We start from the raw sequence: 19,787 nt of genomic DNA on the forward strand, positions 1-19,787 counted from the left end.
AGAAAGCAAGATCAGGTTAAATTGAACCGGTTCCACCTTCATTTGCCCTAAACTTCTTTTAACCTAACCTGTCAAAATGGAAAAAAGGGTGGGGTCGAGCAGGTGTGGTAGTCAAAGATAAGAAAATAATTTTGTTCTTCAGCAAAAGGGAAAACACATGAGGGAAAAGAGTGTGTTGAAGATGATGTTAGGGATTTTTAACTGCTTTGGAACACTATAAAGTGTGATGTAAAGAAGTATCAATTAAAAAACTGTTTATTTCTTTATTTTCCGTTTCACGTGCTTGATAACATATTCAACGTAACAAAAGCGAAATAATTAGCATTATTATTTTACGCAAATTCATTCACAATTTTTATTTCTGATGTTTCTTTTTTTTTTCTTATCTTTTAATAAATCTTTACAATATTTTTCAACTCTTTTTCCTTTATTTATAAACATTGCGTGATTCTCAAGTGGAAACATAATACAAGAAGTTTATATTGCTTTGATAACAATAATATATTTTACAATAATAGCATAAAAATGTTTTTGTCAAAATTAATTATAGTTAAAAAATAAATAAATACATTGATCTTTAGTATGAAAACATGCAGAATTTTTATTTATTTAATTTTTGTGCATTAAAATAATTACAAAAAAATAAATAAAGCAAGAAATGAGCTCAAACATCATTTACTATTTCAAAAATAGTTTATTTTTCATTTTTCTGCATATTTCAATACATTATTTTTCTGTACAAAATGATATTTTAACAATTTATAATAGCACAATAGTTGAAATGGTGTACTGTATACTAAATAAAAAAGTTTATTTTTATTTTTTTGAAAGTGATGATTTTTTAAAACTTTTATGAATAATAAAATTTTTCTTAAAATTACAAAAATTTTAATAATAGAATTAATATGATCTAATATTAAAATTATGCGAATCAGCAATAATTATTTCATGCTTTAGCCATTGATTTCTTAAGTACTTTAAAATCAAAGTAATTAAGAGGATTTCGAACATTTATTTTCAGAAAATTGATTTTACAAAACCTTTTCTAAAATTATTACAATATTTCGTCTAGGCTAAATGTGGTAAAGAATTTTTTTTTAAATATATGCTAACAAAACAATTAGTAATTTAAAATTTTAATGTCTGCAAGTTTCATTAGCTGCAGATAGTATTATACAGATTTTATCGTATCACAAATTAATTTTTATGAAACTTCAAATATAAATAAACTTGTTTCCTTAAGTTTAAAAAATGCTGAAGTTCACTTAATTATAATTTGAAGTAGAATTGCTTTCAAAATTCTTCTGTTTGAAAATCAAAATCATATAATTAATGAAGTAGTAAAATGAAATAACTTAAAGTATTAAAAGAAAAAATAATAATAATCTAAGATCTTAAATTTATAACTTCGGTTTAAAAAATAATTTTCTTAATAATTTGAAAATATTTATATTGGACAGATGCAACTAATTACAAAAAAATTAAATAACTAGCTAGAATTTAATGCAAATTCTAATTAGCATGAAGATAATTTGGAAAAATTTGTTACACAATTAATGAGAGAATAGGATTACTAATTTATTTAGAATCTCGTCCCATTTTTGATCTGTGATGGAAAATGAAAATTACTCGTATTTAAACAAAATTAATATACAATCTTTATATACTAAAAATTCGTAACGCTGTTTTGGGTGTTCAATTTAACCTTACATGTTGTATAAAAATTATAAGATAAAGAGGAAAATAAATATAAGAGGACAAAATTTATAATATTTATCTTATTATTTAGCTTTTTTAGACTTTGAAAGCTTATTTCGCTAATTTTTTGTTACTTTTAAGTTTGCATTACATTTTGTTTTGCTGCCCAAATTCAGTAAAACTTTCAAGTTTCAAGATACGCTGGGGGGAAAAAACTTTATATATAGTGATAAGAACAGTTTCCTATTTAAATTATTATAAGTTTCGTCAACAAATAAAATTACCTATCTTTTAATTGTTGTTGAATCATTCATTTTCTGTTCATTAGGTAGAGTTTTTTCATCAAGTTCGTATGATTGCCTTACAAATCAAGTTAATCGTTATGATTAACATGTTAACAAAATGATTGTATATTTTGAAAACAAAATATTCGATCTCTTGTAGGAAATATCGGTCTTTAAGGAATATAAAGCAATGAGGCGAATGAGAAGCAATTACAAGAGTTGGCGACTGGCTTAGTAATTTATATATATAATAAATAATATATTAATTAATAAATAACATATTAATTAACAAATAATAACTGAAACAATGATTTATCACGTTTTTATTAAAAAAAAAAAGGGGGGTATTTCGGGTTTTCTTACGATGGCTGACTCTTATATAGCTTGCTTCCAACATCAAAGTTGAAAGATTAGTACTATTTGTCACTTGTTTTGTTGAAATGTAACCTGCTAGGCTATTAGGTTTATTTTTTTAAACGACAAACAGATTGTTATATAAAAAATTTAAATTATTTAATTAGATGTCCAATTCAAGTTGTTCCAACTTTCGTTTGCAATTTTTTTTCTTTAACAGATTGTATAGTAATATTGTAACCATATGATAACTAAGAGAACGTTTTTATTAACCTGTACAAAGTTGAAGAATGCATTTACACAGTAAATCCCGAATTAGGAAAATTTATAACTAAAAATTGGCTGTTTGCTAATATGTGTTATGTTATTGACCCTCATAGCAACATAATATGACAAACAGCACTACTTGTTCGTGTTGAGCGCAATTTTCCTACGTAGTTACTGCCGAGTCTATTGCGAATGAGTGTATATAGTATTATCTTAAAAATTAAAAAAAGAAGCTAGATGAAATGGAAAGAACTAAAAATAATGAATAAAATTTTGTAGTTATAAGTACAACAAAAATAAAATTCAATATATTACAAGAAAATTAAATTTCTTTTGTTTTTAATAGTTATTTCGTGATTAATTTTTGTAGTTTCGCACGAAATCTTAGTATTTACCTAATCTTTATTTTTTATTAACGCGGTAAAAAAATTATTAATTATTTTCCTATGTACAGTTCCAGGTACAGTTTGGTCCAAATTTCATAAATTTATATTTTTAGTTTTATAATAAAAAACTCTGTGTTAAAATAATTTTTTTTTTTTAAATTGCTTTATTAATCTTCTTTTCTATTCGTTAAATTTTTATAATTATAATTTTTTTCCTTTCTGTTTTAATATTAATGTATTTTAGTGACTTTAGATATTAGTTTTTTTTAATTTTTTTTTAAAAGAAAAATAAACATAGTTTAATAATGAATTTACAACAATTAGTTTTTATCTTAAAATTGTAGATTTTATCTATTATTTTATTTATTATTGTAGATATTTCAAATCTGCAGAATATGAAGAAAAAAATTGTATGGTATGAAACTTTATTAAGCCATCTGTCATGAGTTACTCACCAAAATTAGTTCCATTTTTTAAAAGTACCCTATATTAAAAGATTGCAAATTAAAACATCCATATATTGTTACTTCAATAACTTCAAATATTAATGTTTCCAACATCAATACTCTAAATTTGATGTAATTATCTATTAAATGCAAATATTTTTTATAAATTTGTAAAAAAACAAAATTCAATTAAAAAAGTTTAGGCTCATTTCTTAAATTATAATTACTTAATATTTTTTTGGTAAGTTATGTAAACATAAATTCTGCATAATAGATATTAATTTAAAATACCTCAAGCATTTTATCTACGAGACATTTTTCGTAATTGCACTTACCATTATTTAGTATCTAAAATATATATTATTTTTATTTGCGAAGGATACAATGGATCAACAGTTATTCTATGCGTAATTATTATAATGTTTGTTAAATTTAATGCATACATAAAGTTGGTATAGGGCACTTCAACAGTTTTTGAATCTATCATAAAATTAAGTTAAAACTTTTATAAGTATAAAACTGATCATAAACTTAAGTATAAAACTGTTAAGGAGACAAGTAATTCTTTCAGTTTAAAAAATTTATAAATTTTATTATGATTTCCAATTCTAGGTTTTTTTATTTTCACTTTTATATTAATGATGAGTAACTTTAACTAAAAAATCAATACTAACTTAAACTTGATTAAATTTTTTTGTAAAGCAAAAGATAACCATTTCTGGAGGATTTGATATATTTTTACTCAGACATTTTCGAAAATGGCTCCAAAAAAAAAGGTGAACGGTATATGTTAACGAGAGTATAAATAAACGGTGGTGAAGGGAAAATGTTTTTCTCTTTCAAGTTGTTTTCCTGGAGAAAAGGATTCTGTCCCCTATATAAAATCCCTCTACGGAAATAGTACCCTCCCCCTACAAACGGACCCTCGGTGCCACAGGTGCACATCATTAATCATCTTTTAGGTCTGAAATGGGTTAGGTGAAAACGTTTCCCAGAAGTCTATTACTTATAATAAAATAACAGGGAACAACAATATTTTTCCCACTCGTTTATGCAGAATGACCAATTTTTATTTTAAGAAAAAATTAATGGATAATGGAAATACCTTAACTAATTATTTATTTATTTCAATCTGATTTACACACGAGCTACAAGTAAAAATTAAGCACAACTATTAAAATTTTTTTTAGTGACGGAAATAATATTATTATATTCAAAATATTTACATGTTCAAATTATCATCATAATAAAAGTTGATGAAATTACACACATATATTGTATATATATATAATCATTATCATTAAGGATTTTCCTTATTAGTTATTAAACATATTTTAAAATTCAATTAATAAAAATATCTTTCTTAAATTTGCTATTTATTTTTAATTTGAAATTTTCAGTACTTTTCTTATTTCTTAATTATAATTTTTACAAATTTCGTTATAAGATGCACAAAATATAGTTTACTTGCACTAAACAAAATTCAATGATTAAAAATTTTATTTTATTGCTACTTATTTCTTACATTTGCTTTCAAAATTAAATTAGTTTTAATGGGTACTCTTCTTAACGTATTTTTCAATGTCAACGAACATCCGGTTCACATTGAGAATTTACACATTTTTTGTGCTCAACTTTTATAACATTTGTATTTATACAAGACTCTAAGGACTAAGGAACCTATAATTCTTTCCTTATTCAAAAACTAGCTGCTTGCATTCATATTACGTAGTATATATTTTAAATCTTAAAATCTAATTTCGTTATTCGATATATATAGATAAAAAAAATCATAAGTGATGCGAAGTGTGTGGTCATATTTTTCCTAAATTTAACCTCTCCTCCACAAAGAAATTTCGAAAAATGATACTTAAACACAGCTCCTTTTTCTTAATTTAGTGAATAAAAAAAATTATTTGACGTAAATTTTTGAAATAAATTTTTGCAACACAACCTTTACGTAATTTGATGACTTCTTTTCCAGTTGCAATGAGAATATAATTAAAAATATAGTATAAGCAAATATTTTATGTAGTATAAACAAAAACATGCGCAGAAACTGCAAACATGCACAACATAGATTGTTTTTTCACATCAAAAATCACATTTTTTACATCATCAAACCATTGCATCAAAATTTTGTAAATCAAATTTTTTTTCATAAAAATATCAAATTTCTGGAGTATTAACTTCTACAACTGCGAAAAATATTCTGTAAACATGAATCGTAGCAGTATGTTATGGAATCATTGTAATGGATAAATAAATAGAGCTTTTATCGCATAGAAATTCACTACCTAATTTCATTATAAGACCGAAAATTTTTGATACAAAACATCTTTTGTTTTTTTTTTCTTTTATTATGTGAAATTTCGTACTTAGAAATGGTTGTTATCTACTCTTAAAATGGAAGCTCAAAATAATAAATTTATTATCAATGTTTCAAAAAAAAAAAATTTACTGCGAACATTTAGTTAGGCTTTGTGGTGCCCCCCTATCCTCTGGTGCCCTAAGCACGTGCTTAGTGTGCTTAATGGTTAATCCGGCCTTGAGTCGTTAGTTATTAGAAAATATACTAAACAGAATTGTTTAAAACATTTGGAAAGTTAACCAGTTGATTACAAGGCAATCAAGAAACCCTGAATGACAGAAGAAATCTTTAACAACGGGCTGCTCTATGTGGATAAAGAAATGAAGAAGGAAATAGCTCCTATAGTTGACAACTGCCCTCCTTAAAACAATCTTCCAAGTTTAAAGAACATTAAAATGTATTATTTTCCACCCATTTGTATGTCGATTCCTCAGCCATTAGATTTGGGCTTAATAAAATGTTTCCGAGGATACTATCGAAAAATATTAGTTCAGAACATTATTTATTATCTGGATTATAAACTTATAAATCTTTATGAAGTTAATGTAAAAAATGCGTGCGAATTAGATTTCTGTAGGTTGATATTCATTGGCACAATGCACTATCCAAAATTATTGGAAGAAGTCTTCTTTCTTTGAAGAAATATACGACGAAAATGTAGAAATTGTGCTGACTGAAATGATTCATAAAAAAAAAGTGTGTAACTAGATTCACTTCAATTATTAGTGCTTTCTTTCCCACGTAACGCAGATAGCTTCAATTCCGGGTGATAAAATAGAACAGCTGACTGACTTTTCTGAAAACAAAACTCAAATTTCCCCCCGAGAATATCATGTCATAAATTAAAACTCTGCAAGATTTTGTATGAACATTACCAAATGTATTAGGGGGGCCGGAAAGTAATGTCGTTACGGCTCATTAAATATCCGTTAGTCCTGAAAACCAATTTATTTTTTTCGATCCGGCATAAAAAGGTTGTTGCTAACAAGGTTGAATACATTATTGATTAAAAATAAAATCTTGATAACAAATATCAAATGCACCGTAATGACATTACTTTCCGGTCTCCCTAATAATAGATGTATAGTGCGTATTTTATTGGTTGCCAAAATGTGATTATCTACAAAATTAAGAAGAAAGAAAATTTCAAACTTTTCCCTTGCATGCGCAGTATAAAAGAACAACTTCAATTGCTCATATCTTGCATGATTTCAAACTAATTTTAAATTTTTCTAAAATTTTGTTGAATATTTTGAAAGTTATAAGAAAAAAACGTAAAAAAAAAAATTTGTTTTTTTCATAAAAATGTCTATATCTCCATAAATATTTAAGCCAGGCTTACGAAACTTTGAAATTTATTACATACAATAACCAAAATAATTACTTCAGTTACAAATTTATTGCTACATTTTTTGCAATATGGTGTTCAAAAACACTATTTTTCATTTGTAATTTATTGTCTGTCCCTGAAAGCTTTAAACTTCATTTATAAGTATGAGAAATCGCAGTCCCGCAGTGGACTGATCGTTAAGACACGGTTCCCAGCAGATCACCGAAGTCAAGCATCACTGGCTACGGTCAGTGTGCGGGTGTGTGACCACTTGGATCAGCCTGCGCAGGGACCGAGGGTGTGCGGTATTGGTCCTCGTTAAACTGTTCTACCGTAAAGTGCTCGATTTCGCGTGCAGGTCGTCGGGCTACCGAAGCGGGGGTGCCATCCCCTCTGCAGAGGATCAGAATTGTGATGGCATGTCTTCGGATCATCCTCAGGGATGTTTCCCAGACCGTCGCCAATAGCCCATTGTGCAGCTCTAGTGCGACGTAAATGAACAACAACAACATGAGAAATCGCATGATATAAACACTTCTGAAGTTATAAAATGATTCTTTAAGTATTTCTTGATAAAAATGTATAAGTATAGAAATGTTTCCATTATTTTGTCCATTATTTGTTTGTATTTGGTCTTAGTAAAATGTTACTTTTTGAATGTGATTTGACTTTCCAATAACTTTTATATGTTTTATATACTTTTGCAAAGTTGAAAGTGATACCCCGAAATTGATTTAGAAGTTATAAGTAACATAAAAAATTCCCACCATTTAGTTTGAATCTTGAATTTAGAGTACCAAATAACCGTTTAAACTTATAGTGATTTCTTTTTAAGCTCTCTCTCTCTCTGTTATGCCATTATCCTTACTCCCGTAAGTTAGAAATTATGTGTTTATTTGTATCTCAACCCGCCCTTTCTAAGGGATACGAGAGTAGATACATACATAAAACTCTAAAAATTACATCAACAACAATTATAAGAATTTAGAATATCTAAAATAATGATCAATACAAATATATTAAAACAAGTGTAATCCCATTAAAGTAGTAAAAGGGTTAAAAAAATAAAATAACCCAGAAATCCAATAAATGTTAGGACTTTACAGAAGCATATAAAACAGTAATAAAACATTAGAAGTTAAAATTCAGGATAAAAGTTAAAAAGCAGAACAAGTTATAAATCGAAGCAATCCGTTATGTTTTGACTTGCTTAATTGATTGGTTATGATTGTCACTCATTTTAATACGTGGGATTCTGCCGATTCTTTTTTGGTTCTTAGGGAAGGTTAAGCAATTAGTTCTTGAATCCCTGAAACTAAGTCTGTTTGACTCGGCCCAGGCTGAGAGATGAATGAGACAATGGGTGGCCAGCAGATCAAATCTATACAGTATCTGGTGTCTCAAGATAAGTAAAATGTCATCGGCGAAACCGATCAATCGGCTGTCATCTTTTTTAAAACAGCTAAAAAGAGTGAGTGGCTGGTATCAAAGTTCAAATTGTATCTCTCGTTGGCCTTATTACAGTGTATACAGGACTCCTCCTCATTACATTATTTACCTGTGTGCTCGGCCGATGAGCAGCATCTACATATTTTTCTCGATTTGCAATCCTTGGCTAAGTGACCTAAAGCTGCACACCTGTAACATTGTCTAACATTTAATGATTCCTCGAATCTATATCTCCACAACAGATTCAGCTTATCCTTGAATTTAAGTCTAACAAAGTTCTCTGGTTTTATCTCTAGTATCCAATTCTTCTTACCGCCTCTTGTTCGATGGGCCGTCTTAACCCTTATATCTCCCTCCTCGAACTCATCGTTTTGCTTTGTCAATTCATCCAGTAAATCATGTTCTTCTATGTCATCTTCCACTCCGAATACAATTATTGTAGGGTTTTTAACTTTAGGAGGTCCTACAGTATACTGTTTTGCCAATCCTTGTTTCATCATTTCTTCTCTCAATACTTCGAGATCCTCTTCGGTGTCCGACTGTATCAGGACACCCCCATGACTTATGTTAGCAATCCTTCTGATTTCAATCCTCAGATTTACCGGGTTCAAGCCCTGTAAAAGATCAGATCTAGTTTGGTCGGATATAAGATGTAATTCCTTCCTTTATTGGTCTGACTATTGCCACATGTTCCTTCGTTCGATCACGGACAGCCAATTGGCGGCTGTGTCCCTTCTTTACAGTCTCCGCTTAGGATTTACTCGCCATATCATTTCTTTTCTATTATCGGATCCGATTTTGTTTCATTTATCTCTTGATATCTGTCCTATTTGGCCTGTAGCAATGCAATATGTGTGATTACCAGTGACATGAGCTCAGAAAGGGTGTTCAAACAAAACATCCTTATCTGCCTTGATAATTCTACAATTTTCTCTAAAAAGCAGTGAGTGTAACTTATTTTAGAGCAAAGGTTTAAGGGTTGGTGGTTCGTACAATGAGTCTCCCGTGACCGGATCTACTAGTCTAGGTGCCTCTAAGTCCGACATCTCTTTCCGTAAAGCTGAACAAATGACCAATTTATTTATTATGGACAAGTATGATCTTGCTTTAACTCCTTACCTCCATGAGGGACACAATAACACTAGATTCCAAAATGGAGTCCATGAAAATTGAACAAGTTCAGAATGTCAATCGGAAACATCTAGTGTCTGTTTGCCAATAACAACAAACAAACAAGTCGCTCACTTAAAATATGAATATAAGCAATCACTATACAGCACAATTCATTGTGAAATATCCATTCAGCACGCTCTTAACTACTAAGTTTGTAAATTGGTAGATTCAACCATTCACACGTTAATCAATAATCAAACTATCCGTACACTGCGGGAACTAATTAATATTCAAATTCACATCAGGGAATCACTTCTATCAATACAATTAACACAAAATATATATTACTAGAATATTTATTACTAGACTTACTCAAATAGTCTGGCTGTGATATATTCATTTGCAACGTGGCGAACTTCACGCCGCCATTGAGTATAGTTAAGTGCGGCGAGCTCTCTGCTTATCGTTAATAGCTCTGCGTTTTGTAACCGCCATCTTGGCTCGTAAACAACCAAGTTTTAACTTGAATTGTAGATTTCACAAATATGCACTTTTTGCTTACAAATATGATATCCATACAATTATTTAGTAAAATAGTCGCGATAAAAACAATGATTCACAGAATATCAAAATTTAAAAAACTCACAACCTTCACCCGTGACCTAGGTTAGAAATTATAAAAAACTAAATGAATGAATTTTTGTAATTTTTTTTTTTTTTAAGAAAGAAGAAAAATATAACAATTGCAAAAGGGTAAATCGTACTGAAACCATTTTCCATCAATAGACTTGTTTTAATTTTCTTACCAAGTTTTGCATGATCAGTCAATAGAGTATACTCCGATGTAAAAAATTTTAAAAAATTCGGCTGAAATACCATGCTGATTTATTCGACAATTCTTAAAGAGTTTAGTTTTATAAATCGTAGGTTTATAAATGGAAGTTTTATGTTTTAATTCAGAAATTTTGTACTTGAATTTTAATTTGTCGAAACAATTTTTATGTTGAATAAGTCCACTGATTAATATACACTGGTTATCATAAATTAAGGAAAAATCACAAAAATAGCGATAACTCTTTCAAAAGTAAGCCAAACCGTGCAAAATTTGCATATGTTGTCCACTAAGAGTAGCTGAGTAAAATTGCAATATGCAAATTAGTGGCGCTGCACTCGGCTTACGTCATCTGCCTGGAGCATAAAAGTCCAAGTTTGAGAGAAAGCACACAAATTTTACTGTGATTGCGACATTGAAAATCTGAGATAGCCAATTCGTAATAATGACCTCTAGGCATCATTTGCCTGAAGAACTACGATGGAGAGCCATCGGGAGACTAGAGGCAGGGCAGAGTCAATCAGAAGTGGCCAGATGGCTAAATGTGAGTCCATCTGTGGTTCATAGACTTTGGAGGCAATTTCAAACCACAGATTCGGCATCTAGGAGGTTCAGTCAAGGACGGCCAACTGTTACGACCAGTGCCGATGACCGATATTTGACATTAAGTGCACGCAGGAATAGAACCGCTACTCCGACACATCTTAGATCCTCTCTTGCTGCAGCCACCGGAAGGTTGGTGTCAACGTCAACTGTGCGCAGAAGGCTCCACGAAGGTGGTCTGTATGCGAGACGACCAGCCATTTGCGTGCCGCTCACATCACGCCATAGGAGAGACCGTTTGCAGTGGGCCCGACAACATGTCCACTGGACGTCAGATCAATGGAGGCCTGTTCTCTTTACGGATGAGTCCAGGTTTAGTCTAGAAAGTGACAGTAGACGTTATTTGATATGGAGAGAACCTGGGACCCGTTATCATCCATCAAACATCCGTGAAAGAGATGCATACGGAAGAGGCAGTGTCTGTGTTTGGGGAGGCATATCCTTAGGAGGGCGCACATACCTCCATGTCTTTCCAAGGGGAACCGTGAATGCTCAGGTTTATCGAGACAACATCCTTGATGCTTATGTGCGCCCATATGCCGGGGCAATTGGTGATTGCTTCCTGTTACAGGACGATAATGCAAGACCACACAGAGCTCGCATTGTTGATGATTATCTTCAACAGGAAACAATTACTCGCATGGAGTGGCCAGCTCGATCCCCGGACTTGAATCCTATCGAGCACGTTTGGGATGCTCTAGGGAGGCGTGTATCTGCCATCAATCCGCCCCCTCAGACCCTTGCCACGCTTGCAACTGCTTTACAAGAGCAATGGCTCTCACTTCCTATTGAACTGATAGACCGCATAATTGAAAGCATCACACATCGCTGTTTGTGCTGTATTGCTTCTAGAGGCAATCATATTCCATATTAAAGGTACTTTTTCTATTGCAAACCGATACTTCCAATTTGTTTATTTTATACATGTGCTAATTTCTATACTACTATTAATGTCTGATAATTTCTTTTTATGTTGTTTAATACCTTACTATGTGTTGTATATTGTGGGTAAGTTTCATAAAATTCCATGTGTAATTTCTTGAGTTATCGCGATTTTTGTGAATTTTCCTTAATTTATGATAACCAGTGTACATTCAAATTCATAATTTTACGATACTCAAGTTTTTTTTTCTCATCATGTAATGAATGACGCGATAAATCTTTAAAGCACTGATTACTTAACATAACTTCAATGACAGTCCGTAAATTTAAAAGTTTTTTTTTTTTGTTTTTTTTTAAGCTTTTCCTCGATATTTTCGTAGCGTTTTATAATTTAATATATTAATAAGCATTTTCAGTACGAAGTTGTTATCTATCAATACTCTCTTACTTTGTTTTTTTATAGTAAAACATCCTCTTTTTTTTTCTAGAAGGATTCTTCCTCTGTTTGATCCTCTCACNTTTTTTTTTTTTTTTTTTTTTTTTTTTTTTTTTTTTTTTTTTTTTTTGCTAAAAATCGATGAAAAAGGTTATTTTAGGAATGAAATATATAATTATTATAAGTTTGTGTAAGCATTAGTCAATTGCTATAAAATAAATAATACCTGAATTTGAAAAACATTAAAGTGTACTTGAAGAAAAGAACTTAATACTGTAGGAATACGGAATATGCGAGAAAATAAGAAATGACAGTAATTATGCTTATTAACAATATTTAACGATTACCGTATAACATATTTTGCATTGGATTCAGCTTTTATCTCTTGGTCTTTATATTTTTTAAAATTTCGTTAAAGTATTCAGATTACATTTGGTAACATTTAATCTCTCTCTTGTTTTTTATTTATTCATTTAACTTATATATTTATTTCATTTATTTATTTTTTCTTACTGTTTCAAACGCAAGTTTATAAAATGAAAATCACCAGAGAAATAATTATTTCTACAGCAATGGAAAAATAATTATTATTTATGGAAGAAAAATTGCCAAAAAGCACTTAAAATTGCAATAACTTTCAGAAAAATTGGAATTTCTGAGAAAAATCTCGTTAATTCAAAAATGGCCCTATCAGTACATCAAATTTCAGCGTGCTGTAGATCCGCCGAAACAGTTTTTTTTTTACGTCAAGTTTAAAGTCAAGATGATTCTTGAAACTAATAATAGAATTTTTTTTATTGCATCAAAATCCTGATGCTTTTCTCCCTTTGAAAGGCTTGTTTTTGCGAGTTTAATTTTTAAACAAATTTATATTTTAGATTTTTATTTACTACTTTACTTACTTAGATTTTTATTTACGACACAATTTCTTAGAATTTTGTGACTTTTTGTACAACATATAATTTTTTTATTGTTAATATTCACTAATAACTTGTTACATAACTGTAAATAATATAAGAAATGTTAAAAATTAATTTTAAACAAATTTATTTACGCATTTACAATCCAGTCATTTTGACTGTTTTTGGGCAGTATAGGTATATACTAATTTTCCGTCTTTTTAGTGTTAAAGAACTTCAAGTCTTAGATCTGTATTTTGATTTTGCGAATGAAATTCAAATGTCATTATCTATAAAGGAATCAAATCATTCAACGAGAGCAGATACAAAAAAAATGATTTGTTACTTAAGTTATCTCGTTTTCTTTAGAATTACTTAGATACATATATGCTGTTAAGAACTCAGATATGATGAAGATCATTCAGATAATATTTCAAACTATTTTTCATTTTAAACAGATCACTGTTTCAAATGTTCTAGCCAGGAATTTATACAATGTGTGTCACTTATTACTGTGCTCAGTGCGTATAATAAAGAAATCACCCTAAATAATTTTAATGTCAATCTTAATGGTTCAATGAGTTGACTTCAAATATGCTAATTGATTAGCGGTAACTTAACTTTCTGTAATTTAATTAAGTTACGGAAACAGACACAAAAACGTGTTCTTTCTGAATGAATATATCTTTTTTTTCCGTCGGATTTTTGACCATCGAAGATGGAGTTAGTCCCAATCTGGTCCCAATAGTTTGATGAAGAGGGGATGTCGAAATCCTTTAATGTTAATATCACTTTTTGCGTATTTTGCTTTATCTCCAGAATTTTAAAAACAAATCGAAAAATTATGAAGTTTGTTCATCCAAAGATAACTGTAAAAAATGCATTTTTATAACTATTTATTATTTTTTCTCAATATTGGTAGGAACATTTCTGAATTGAAAGATATGCTAATTTTTACACCATTTTGAACTATAATTTTAAATGACTGAATAAAGAACTTGAGCGAAATCGTTCGCATTTTTGAACTTTCATTTCTCGAGAACTATTCGACCGATTTCTTTCAAATTTTGAAACTTGTTTTTTTTTTTTTTTTTTTTTTTTTTTNTATGAAACTTTTTTTTTTTTTTTTTTTTTTTTTTTAAATTTCGCTAGCAATGATCTTTTTCCTTATTTTAATTGCAGCATAATTTTTTTAGGGGAGGAGGAGTAAATAACTTAAAAACTATTCAATTAGCCTCAAAATGATTAAGTTATTTGAATTCAATGCATTAAAGTTAATTGATAAAGGTTTTATCCAATAATAAGATTTTATGTTACTCTTAGTTAGTTCCAGTTCTTTGTAAAACGCTTAAGTCAAGCAATTTATTAGTTACTTGGGCTACAGGAATTGGATAAAATTATAGAAATGCTTCTATACAAACTCATTTTTTCTTATTTCTGAAGAAATATTTTGAGAGTAATTTTATAACTTCAGAAAAGTTTAGATCTCTCATGCATATCAATGAAATTTAACACTTTTAGATGTATCAGAAACCGACAAGAGATTCGAACGAAATAGTATGTCAACCCTATGCCAAAAAATATAGCAATAAGCTTGTATCACTTATGGTGCTTATAATATGCAATATCGTAACTTTAGCTTAAATATTTATCAAGATATTGACATTTTTTTATTATCGAAAAACGAATTCTTTTCCTTATGTTTTTTCACTATATCTGCAAAAATATTCATTAATCTCATAATTGTTAGAGTAATTTTTAATTAACAACAAAAATATCATTCTAAAATATAAAATAAATCAGTAAAATTGCCATTCAGCAAACCCCTTACTATTCACAACTTTCTTTCCAAATTTATAAGAACTACTTGGAAACTTTTTAAAATTTCAAGATATTCAAATCGAATTTTTTTTCATACTTTATCAAATACGATTCAGAACAAAATCATGAAAAACAATTAAATGTTTCCCACGCATGTGCAGTATAATAAGATTACTTTAAATGCTCATATATCTAAGCGAATTGTTTTCAAACTTTAAAATACTTTTGCTATTAATTAAAAACTACACTAAAAATCTTGTTTAACTTTAATAACTACACTGCTCAAAAAAATTAGGGGAGCCATGTGCTCCCCTAATTTTTTTGAGCAGTGTATATACATATATATCTGCATAGATATACACTGCTCAAAAAAATTAGGGGAGCACATGGCTCCCCTAATTTTTTTGAGCAGTGTATTTCTGCAGTCATAATAAGAGAATGTAACAAACAAACAAAAATTGCAGAAATGTCCACTTCTCCATGAATATCTAAGCTAGGTTTACGAATATTTGCTCAATTATTGCGTGTAATAACCAAAATAAATGTTAAAAGTTATATGCTCATTGCTCTATTTTTAGCATAGGGTGTTTAAAACCACTTTTTCTCAATCATAATTTATTGTTGGTCCCTCAAACCTTAAAAATCCATTGATATGTATGAGAAATCGCATAATCTAAACATCTCTAAAGTTATAAATGATTTTCTAAGTATTTTTTGAGAAGTTAGTTTAGAAGTGTTTCCATAAATTTTGTCCAACCCCTGTCTATTACCATTTTAAACGCTAATACCTTTGATTCCTTATCCGTTATTCATAATCCTTCTGTGAGATCACAATTCGAAATTGTTACTGTAATTCTACATCGAAAAGCTTTTGTGAAATAAGTTTTTTAGTGCTTCTCATTATTAGCCCTATTTGTTGGACTAATTAACTGTAATTTTACTTTTTTATAATTTAGAAAATTCAATACTTTTTATCCATATATATAGATAATAAAAAATAAAAAAAACAGCTCGAATTTTAGTCATTTTTAAATTTGACTCAAGCTTAATAGCTTAAAAAACTGACTTTATGAGGAAAACTAGAAATTTAAATTTTCAAAAATAATGTTTTATTTTTTGTTAAACAATCCTTCTTTGAGATTGCGTTTTAAAAAAAGTAATTGTTTGGGCAAAAAAATAGAATAATTGAAAATTATGCAATTTTGCATCGAAAACAGTAAGTTTTTGTGAGATAAGTTTTTTAGTGATTAAAAGTGCTTCTCATTATTAGCCCATTTGTTAGCTAATTAACTGCTGGATTTATTTCTTTAAAATTTATAATTTTTTTTTTATCCACAAGTAGATCCATAAAACACCGAGAATTTTAGTAATTTTTAATTTTCACTCAAGCTTTAATAGCTTAAAAGAACTGGCATTATGAGGAAAGCTAGAAATTTAAATTTTCAAAAATAAGGTCGAATGCACCTGCAACAACCCAAGCAGAGAATAAATAAATGCTGATTTATTTATAACCTTTTCATTAAAAATCAGTGCTCTGTGCTTCTCGAATTAGTTAAACTAACTCATAAGGAAACCATGAATGTGAGCGTTGGGAGAAAAATAGTAATTGTAAGCGAAAAGTACATATGATAAAAAATTTTAATAGTGATTCATTGTGATTTTGTTTTTAATTAATTCTTAAAACCTGTTTGGAGAAGACCATTACTGCTCTTTTATTATTAACCAGGAAAAAAGATTTATTATTTTGAATGACGATTTGCGTCATAAATATTTTTGAAATGCGTTTTTATAATTATTCTTTTCTTCTTAAGGACGACTTTAAATTGCGGCGGCAAAAGTTGCTAACGTATATGTGAATTTGACAGAAATTAATGATTATTATTTAAGTATTAAGTACATGTGCAGGGCTTGGGGAAGCTTAATATTATTTTTTTCGTTTTTGGTAAAAACGCCGCAATTTTCATGTCTGCAGTAACGCATCTATGTTTTTTAGTAAGAATCACGGAAATCTGCCAAGTACCTATAGGGTAATGATACTAAGTAACAGTTCGCTGTAGAAATGTCACTTTAAATAAAAGTGTGGTTTATTACTATATTTCCTCAAGCCTTTCACATATTAGATCGAACTATCTATTCTAATTAATTAGCTTAAAGTTAAAAAAAAAATTGCCATGAGTTCTGAATTCGATACATTTCCACAAAAATGCTGGTTAGTTCAATTAAAAAGTCCTCCATGAAGGTAAAATTTCATCTCCTGCTTGATCCAGGAGTTCCCTTGTCTTCCGGATTGGGTTCAAAATTACAAGGCTACGAAGTTCAACATTTGTAGTTGTAAACTCAAAATTGTATCAGCTGTTCAACGACGGTTAAAAAATAAAACATTGCAATAGAAGAACAGTGGTGGCTCAGGGAATAGAGCGCTCGCCTCCCAATGATTTGAAAAGGGTTCGAATCATAGAGTTGAAATGGTAAATAGAGGAACCAAGCTCGCTTCATTCCTTCCGAAAGGACACGCCACAGATAGTAAGGAAAGAGCTGCAATCACGTAATGGAAAGAGTGCAATTCTTGGCGCAGTATCACAAATGTTGACCCACAAATTTTTTTAACCAGCTTTATTCCGATATTACCGATGCGCAAATAATCTCATCATTTGAGAGAGAGAAAAAATATTTTCGTTAATCACATTTCTTTAATATTATCTTAACAAATAATTTTTAATTAAAGTACTGCCTTTATTAAAAAATTTAAGAAGTTCTCGTCTTTTCCCTTAACACTATTCCTTAAAATTTATTCATTATATAAAAATAAAAAACGATATTCTGCACCACTTATATTTATTACTATATTCAGAGAAAAAAATTTGTAAATGTTTTTATTACAAAGACCTATATATAAAAAAAATTTAACAATATATATTGTAATAACTATTATAACATTTAACTATTGTTATTTTTTTTAAAAAAATAATAATAACTTCGATACAAAAATCACGATTTTTTTACACCTATCAGGGCTTAAAATGTGAATTTGAAAATGTTGCCTTTCTTTTTTAATGAAACATAAGTTTGTTTAAAAAATAAATTTAATCTTTATGTTTTAAAAGTTTGATCACTATTAGATAAAACAAATTGTAAAATTAAACAGATCGTGTGAAAAAAGTTCGATGCTTAGAAATAAAAAGGTTCAGTTTTAATACGTAAAACATACGTTAATGTTGCAACACTTTTATCATTTTTATTTATGCTCAGCAAGAGACTGCTCCAGAGGCAATATTAAATTTCGGGAAAAATAGCTTCGAGGAAAATAAAACCCGTTTTTAGTAGAATAGAATAGTTGAAAAACATATTTTTGATAAGATTTAATTATGTTTAGAATTTTATTTATATATTGAATACATTAAATTATTTCTACAATAAAGATTATTTACGTTATTAATTTAGAATTTTAACTTCTTTTTTTCCTGACACTTAAAATTGATATTTTCAAAAATAAACTACTGTTGCATTTTAACTTAATACTCAACAATTTGTCTAAATATGAAATAAAATATTTATTTTAATATAAAGGTTTTCAGTGCCGAATAGTGAAAAATATAAGATTGAAAGCATTAAACTAGTAAAAGAAAATAATAAAAGAGTTTAATTAGAAATTTTACTTTGTATTTCATGTACAATCAAATTCCATAAATTACAAGGAAAATTGAATTGTACAGTCTGCAAAAAAAAAAAAAAAAAAGATATCACCCTGAATATCTTTCGTTCGAATGATCGGATTTTCACGAATTAAGTGTCATTCTTAATGGTTCCTGGGGGTGACCTCAAATATGCTAATTAATTAGTGCTAACTATTAATTAAGTTACGAAATCAGACTCAAAAACGTACTTTCTCTGAATAAACATATAATTTTTTTTTTTTGCGTATTTGAAATCCAGACACTTGAATTACGGGGGTGGGGAGACAAAATTTTGAAAAAATTGGGTCTTAAATTGGGTCACAAAAAAGGTTTATATATTTGGCGATAGTCCAGAAAACCGCCAATAAAAGTCGCCAGCGCAAATTAATATTTTAAGGTAACCCATTGACTAATTCAAAAGAAGAAGACTTAATTTCACTAGGTTGCTAAGCAACCAATTTCTGACTGTAAAAAAAAATTAAATAATGCTCTGTGATTGCTCGGAGAGGTTTAATAGAAATATCTCAAAGTTAATAGAAAATATCTCAAAGTTTCTAGGATATAGACAATTTTTAAGCTAATTTCTGTCCAAAAAGCAAATTTTTTTTTTATTTTAATCTCCTTTGAAAAGAAAATTTGAATCGATTTATAAATTATTTATGATTTTCTAAGTTTTTAGAATTTAAATACATGAACTTTTTATCTGATATTATTTAGATTATGCTATTTTTGCTATGTTTATTCGAGGATTTCATACTAAAATCAAATTAACATAACTTATAATAGCTATATACAAAATTTTAGGGATAATGATTTTTACAGCTTTAATCGAGTCTTCTAGGCATGAAAGTTTGAAGGAAAAAAAAGTGCATGAAAAATAAAATGTAGATTGTATAGTAATTCTAATGCACATTCACAAGGTTTTCTGTAATTTACGATTTC

Source organism: Parasteatoda tepidariorum, chromosome X1, assembly GCF_043381705.1.
Source record: "Parasteatoda tepidariorum isolate YZ-2023 chromosome X1, CAS_Ptep_4.0, whole genome shotgun sequence".
Classification (NCBI taxonomy): Eukaryota; Metazoa; Arthropoda; class Arachnida; order Araneae; family Theridiidae; genus Parasteatoda; species Parasteatoda tepidariorum.